Consider the following 5,945-nt stretch of genomic DNA (forward strand, 5'->3'; position numbering starts at 1 on the left):
TTGGGAAACAAGAATGAAGTCATAGACCCCTCATGGGAAAGTCCAACTGACTCTCCAGGTAGACGATCAAGTGGAAGTTGGTGAGTACGTTGTAGTCTTAGGTCCATAAAGGAATTCAGATCATGGAAAAGAAGAAGCAATTGAATTCGAAAAAAACTGGTTGGGTTTGTGAGATGGAATGTAAAGTGGGTTAAACTTATGAATTCAAATTTGTAGTTGAACAAATGGACACGAGTATGTTTTAGGGAGGTGGTAACAATCGTGTCTTGAAGTTGCCAAAATATGGGAGTTTTGAGATGGTTTGTCTTTGGAATATGACAAATGAGCCCATAAATTTGTTGTATGTTGATGGAAAAGAATATGAGGTGGAAGTGGAAAGTATAGACGAAGTTCAATACAATAATGGTATTGTAACACCCCGACTCCCAAATATAAATTTTAAAATTTTGTAACACCCTTAAAATTCAAGCCAAATTTAAACTTTTTAATACATTTTAAAATCATTAAGTTATTACAGTTTGTTTTCAAAATGGTTCACACATCAGAGTATCCTCAGAATCAATCATGAAAATATGAGGAGGTGCACGATCACGCATTCGTCTTCCTGCAATCATCAAAAGTGCCTGAAACAAAATCAACAACTGTAAGCCCGAAGCTTAGTGAGTTTCCCCAAAATACCAACGTCGTACAAACATAACCATATCATATAACCAATACAGAATAACATGCATAATGAGTCATCAGCCTGACTGGACCGCCTCACAGGCCTTCAGTCTATCTGGACTGCTCTTCGAGCCTTCGGCACATCTGGACCGCCACGCAGGGCCTACAGCCTATCTGGACCGCTCGCCGGGTATGTTGGCCTACAGCATAGAGTAGGACCGCCTCAACCCAACCCCCAATCAAACAAACATGTGCACATAAATATCATACGCTAGCTCATTTCATATAACAGTCAAACCGATCTAACAAATCACCAATCATAGCAACATCCCAATAACCGGGATACAGACCTAACCGGTCACTAACATAGCATCATCCTATAACCAGGACAATCATGTGCACATAGACATCATATAACACTAGCATGTATATATATATATATATAACAGTCAAACCGATCTAACAGATCACAAAGCATAACAACAATCCTATAACCAGGATATCGACCTAACAGGTCACTAACATAGCATCATCCTATATACCAGGATACCGACCCAACCGGGTCACTAAAGCATAGTATATCACCATCCTAACTACCAGGATGTAAATCAGTAAGCATAACATGCAATAATCCGAATACAATCCATAAAGGGCCGGCCTTGGTGCCTTAGACCCTGTTGATATAGTGAGGAGAACTCACCTGGCATTGATGAAGTCCCGCAGATAAAACTCCAGCTGCTGGTTGACAGATTCCCGAACTGTCAACATCAAACAATACCCAATTAATAATTGGGTTCCAAGCCCCAGGTCCAAATCACACTCCAAAGACCCAAAAGTCAAGTAATGGGCCAAATCCCAACATATGGCCCAATATCATATAATCATCAAGGCCCAAACTATGGCCCAATTTTCCAAATTGGGCCCATACCCTCATATGGGCCTTACCCTAAGCCCATCAACATATTCTAGTCTATATGATCATTCTTGGATGGTCCATTAATAATCCAATTACCAAAGCCCAATAAAAGGCCCAACACAAAGCCCAAGTCAAATTAGGGTTTCACATAAAATGAGAATTAGGGTTAAGTGTTTCTCACTTAACCCATTAAAGGCTTAATACATTAAGGACTTAATCCATTAAGGACTTAATCCATTAAGTCCATCACTCTTCTAAACAAGTCATATGGTGTGATTGGGCTTAATCACACAATTCCATTCCAATGGCCCAAAAGTGGGTCCCAATAAGTCCAAGCCCATAAATCCAATATTAGAGTTTTCTAAACCCTAATTAGGGTTTCCAACCCCATCTTAGCCCAATAGGCCCAATTGATATGTTTTTTGATCAAATAAGGTTCATTAGATTCATTAAGGTTTCACTAGGCCCATTAGTCATCTGTTTGGACTTTTAGGTCAATTTAGCTCCATTGGGCCCATTAGGGTTTATTAAGCCCATTAAGCCTCATTGGGCCCATTAGGGTTTCTTAGTCCCTTGACCAAGCATCCAAACGAGTCAAAACACCATCAAAGCACACCGCCACCCGACACGGCGGCCGGTGGCGGCAGGAGGCGGCAGCCACCACTCTACGGTGGTGGTTAGGTTCTTCTTTTCATTATTTCACTTTGGTTACAAATTACAATATTACCCTCTTAACACACACAACCACTAAAACACATACTAATTACACACACAGCCGCACCGTGGCGGCCGATGGTGGTAGAGGGTGGCAGCCCTAGCTTTTCAGCCTCATAAAACACACACACCCACATCCGGTATCAAAATATACTCCAGCCACCCACCTAGCGGCAGCAACAGCGATAACAACTTTCTAGAGGCGGCAGCCACCATGGCCGGCGGCCATGGTGGTTTATCTTTGGGTCCTTCTATCCTTCAAGCATCCATATGGAAATCAGCAACCCTCAAAGCACCGCCAAGCCTGATACACGACTGAAACATATACACAAACACTCTTAGCAGCAGTGGTGAGCGGCGGTGCGACGGACAAGGGAGACGAACGGTCCGTCGCCAGGAATAACAACAACGACAGCCTCCCGCTTCCTCCTCCGATCGTTTCCAACCACAGCATCCGTCGGCGCCCTCCTCTTCAACGACGACACACACATCTTGTCCGGAAAATAAACCCAACACCGTGGGTTGCGACGATGGCAGCAAGGAAACAGCAGCGGCTATTGGCGGAGGAACTCCCTCTCGACAAAGCTTACTCGAATGACAGCAACAACAACCGGGGAGCAGACCTGGTGGTGGTCCTCGTCGGCATCTCCGTCTTCATCATCTGGGCAGCAGCTTCGTCGGCGTCCATGGAGGGAGGTGGCGGCAGTTGAAGATGAGAGGGAGGTATAAGGGTGGCGGCTACAGTACCCGATTAGGGTTAGGGTCACGGAGAGCTCAAGAGGATTTATACCCCGTTCCTACAAACTACAACCCATAATGGCAGAAACAGCCCCTCATTCGCCTTGTCCTTTCAATTTAAATCCAAATGTTACCAAATAGTCCCTCCATCACAATTTCTTTTCATCCCAAGTCCAGAATTTACCATTTAGTCCCTGCCCCCATAAATCCTCACAAATTAAACCCAACTAATACCAAACACCCCTTGACTTATGAAAATCTTTATCAATTAAGTCCCAAAATTTACACATTAATCCCCTGAATATTCAAATATCGTCATTTGGTTTCCAGAGACCAACACCCCACTAATTATTATTTGGTTTTGGACTAAATTAACATAAAATAATAATACAAATTGCTTCTCGGGTTTCAAGTTTATTATTTAATTATTATATTTTAAATGGGATGTTACAAGTTTTATATTCATTATTAGAGACTTACTCGACGAGTTGGTTGCCCCAACTCGTTGTGTAGAATCGGTTATGGCCGCGTGGTTTATGGAACCTACTCGACGAGTTGGTGCCCAACTCGACGAGTAGAGGTTGTGCATGAAAACCCTAATTTTTAGGGTTTGCGCCCTATTTAAAGGACCTTAAGTCCTTTCCCCCAACCACCTTTTTCCACTTTTGACATCCAGAAGCAAACCCTAATAGATCTAACCCTATTTTTGAGTGTGAGAGACTAAAGTGTGTATTTTGGTGCATTCCTTGAAGAAGCTTGAAGATTTAGAGGCTTGGAACGGGAAGAAGCTTGTAGATCCAGTATCTACATCGTGTTGCCATCCAGTAGAAGGTAAAAAGTCCTTACCTTGGCTTTACATTTCCTAGATCACTTTTTATGTTAGTATATGGGCATTTTGGTGCAAAAAGGGGGTCAGCTCGCATTTGAGCTTGTCATGAGAACGTGGTTTCAGATCTGGACTCCCTTAGGCCCTCATGAACATAAAGTTCTCGACCTTATCTAGCCCTAGCCCTTTTCCATGTCCAAAACCTTCTTATAAGGCTAGTTTTGAGTTTTTTAGCTTCTTGAAGCCTTGCATGCACGTAAAGTTAGCAACTATACGTGATAACTACACCCTAGGAGCCTATATTTAAAGTTTGGAGCTTTGGTTTCGCTTAAAAACGTCTGAATGAGAAATGGACTGAAAGAACTCGACGAGTTACATAGTCAAATCGACGAGCTGGATGAGAGTTTCCCGTTTTTTGTATTCTGCATGAAATCGATGAGTTAGAGAGGTAACTCGACGAGTTGGTTAGGGTTTTCCTGACATTCTGGACACTGTATAGACTCGACAAGTTTTCTGGAAACTCGGCGAGTCGATTGGGGTTTTCGCGATTTCTTGAGTTCAGAAGGAACTTGACGAGTCAGTAAGCTACATTCGACGAGTTGGGTCAACATGGACTGTTGACCTTAACCAATGACTTTGACTTTGAGCAAGGGTTGACCAGTTTGACTTCTGGGGGTATTTTAGTAATTAGGGAATTTATGGAAGTGGATCATTGGTGGATGTAGGTGTTGGTGTTTGGAGCTGTGTTTCGGGAGTTTGATACTTCAGTTCCGATTGACATTGTGAGGTGAGTTCTTCTCACTATATCAACAGGGTCTAAGGCACCAAGTCCGACCCTTTATAGTTTATATCCTGGTTATAGGATTATGCTATGTTAGTGATTTGTTGATCGGTATCCTGGTTATAGGATGATGTTATGTTAGTGATCTATTAGATAGGTATATTGGTTATAGGATGATGCTATGTTAGTGATCTGTTAGATCGGTATCCTGGTTATAGGATGATGTTATGTTAGTGATCTGTTAGATCGGTATCCTGGTTATAGGATGATGTTATGTTAGTGATCTGTTAGATCTGTATGACTATCTGTACATGCTAGCTGCGTATGATATTTATGTGCATATGATTGTTTGATTGGGGGTTGGGTTGAGGCGGTCTTGCTTTGTGCAACATGCCAACATACCCAGGGAGGCCCGGATAGACTGTAGTCCTGGTAAGGGCATACTAGTCAGGCCGAAAGCCCGACGAGCGGTCCGGATAGGTTGTAGGCCCACGAGGCGGTCCAGACGTGCCGATTGCTCGAAGAGTGGTCCAGATAGGATGATGGCCCTGCGAGGCAGTTCATTCAGGCTGATGGCTCATTATGCATGCTGTTTGTATGATATTGTTATGGTTTGTATGGCGTTGGTATTTTGGGGGAACTCACTAAGCTTCGGACTTACAGTTGTTGATTTTTTTTCAGGTACTTCAGATGATCGCGGGAAGGCGAAGGCGTGATCGTGCACCTCCTTATGTTTTTATGATTTGTTTTTTGGGATACTCTGCCATGAAACTATTTTAAAAATAATTTGTAAGAATTATTGGTTTTTAAATGTTTTAAAAAGTTTTAAAATGACATGATTTTCATGGATGTTACAAGTTGGTATCAGAGCCTTGGTTTGAGTGAATTGGAGGAACACTTGTGTGAATCCAGTCTCAAATTAAGGACAAGATTTTCAAAATGATTTCCAAATGGTTTTCAAAATACTAAAGGAGGATGCAAGTGTATGATCAGTCGGAGCCATTAAGTAGACCCCAAAATACCTTACGGATTATTTGATTTTGTGATATGTTAGAACAACATGCTAGTATTAGGCTAGGGATCTTCAGGAATTGCATGATAGAATTGCCTGATTATATGATGTCTGATAGCCTATGGTTTTTCCTTATATGAAATTGACATCATTACTATAGTTGCTTAGTGTATGCATCACGGTCGTATATAATTAAGATCTTATAGTCTGAGAATGTTTGGTTTGGCCTTATTTCTTGTTATTGTTTGATGAAGGGCTTAGGGTAGGATCAAGTATTCGAAAGTCTATAGGGTCC

The 5,945-nt window shown here is 42.1% G+C and overlaps 1 long non-coding RNA gene across 1 annotated transcript; it reads right to left on the bottom strand.

Annotated features, from left to right (window-relative positions):
* Positions 1-432: 432 nt before the first annotated feature.
* LOC145125302 (uncharacterized) lies at positions 433-3,036 on the bottom strand. The gene is made up of 2 exons (XR_013715920.1): positions 2,461-3,036; positions 433-1,421 (listed from the first exon to the last, which is right to left on the bottom strand). It is a non-coding gene; the product is annotated as an uncharacterized LOC145125302 (long non-coding RNA).
* Between the last annotated feature and the right edge of the window lie 2,909 nt (positions 3,037-5,945).

This window comes from Lactuca virosa, chromosome 7, assembly GCF_052849685.1.
Source record: "Lactuca virosa cultivar CGN04683 chromosome 7, Lactuca_virosa_CGN04683_v6, whole genome shotgun sequence".
NCBI classification, from domain to species: Eukaryota; Viridiplantae; Streptophyta; class Magnoliopsida; order Asterales; family Asteraceae; genus Lactuca; species Lactuca virosa.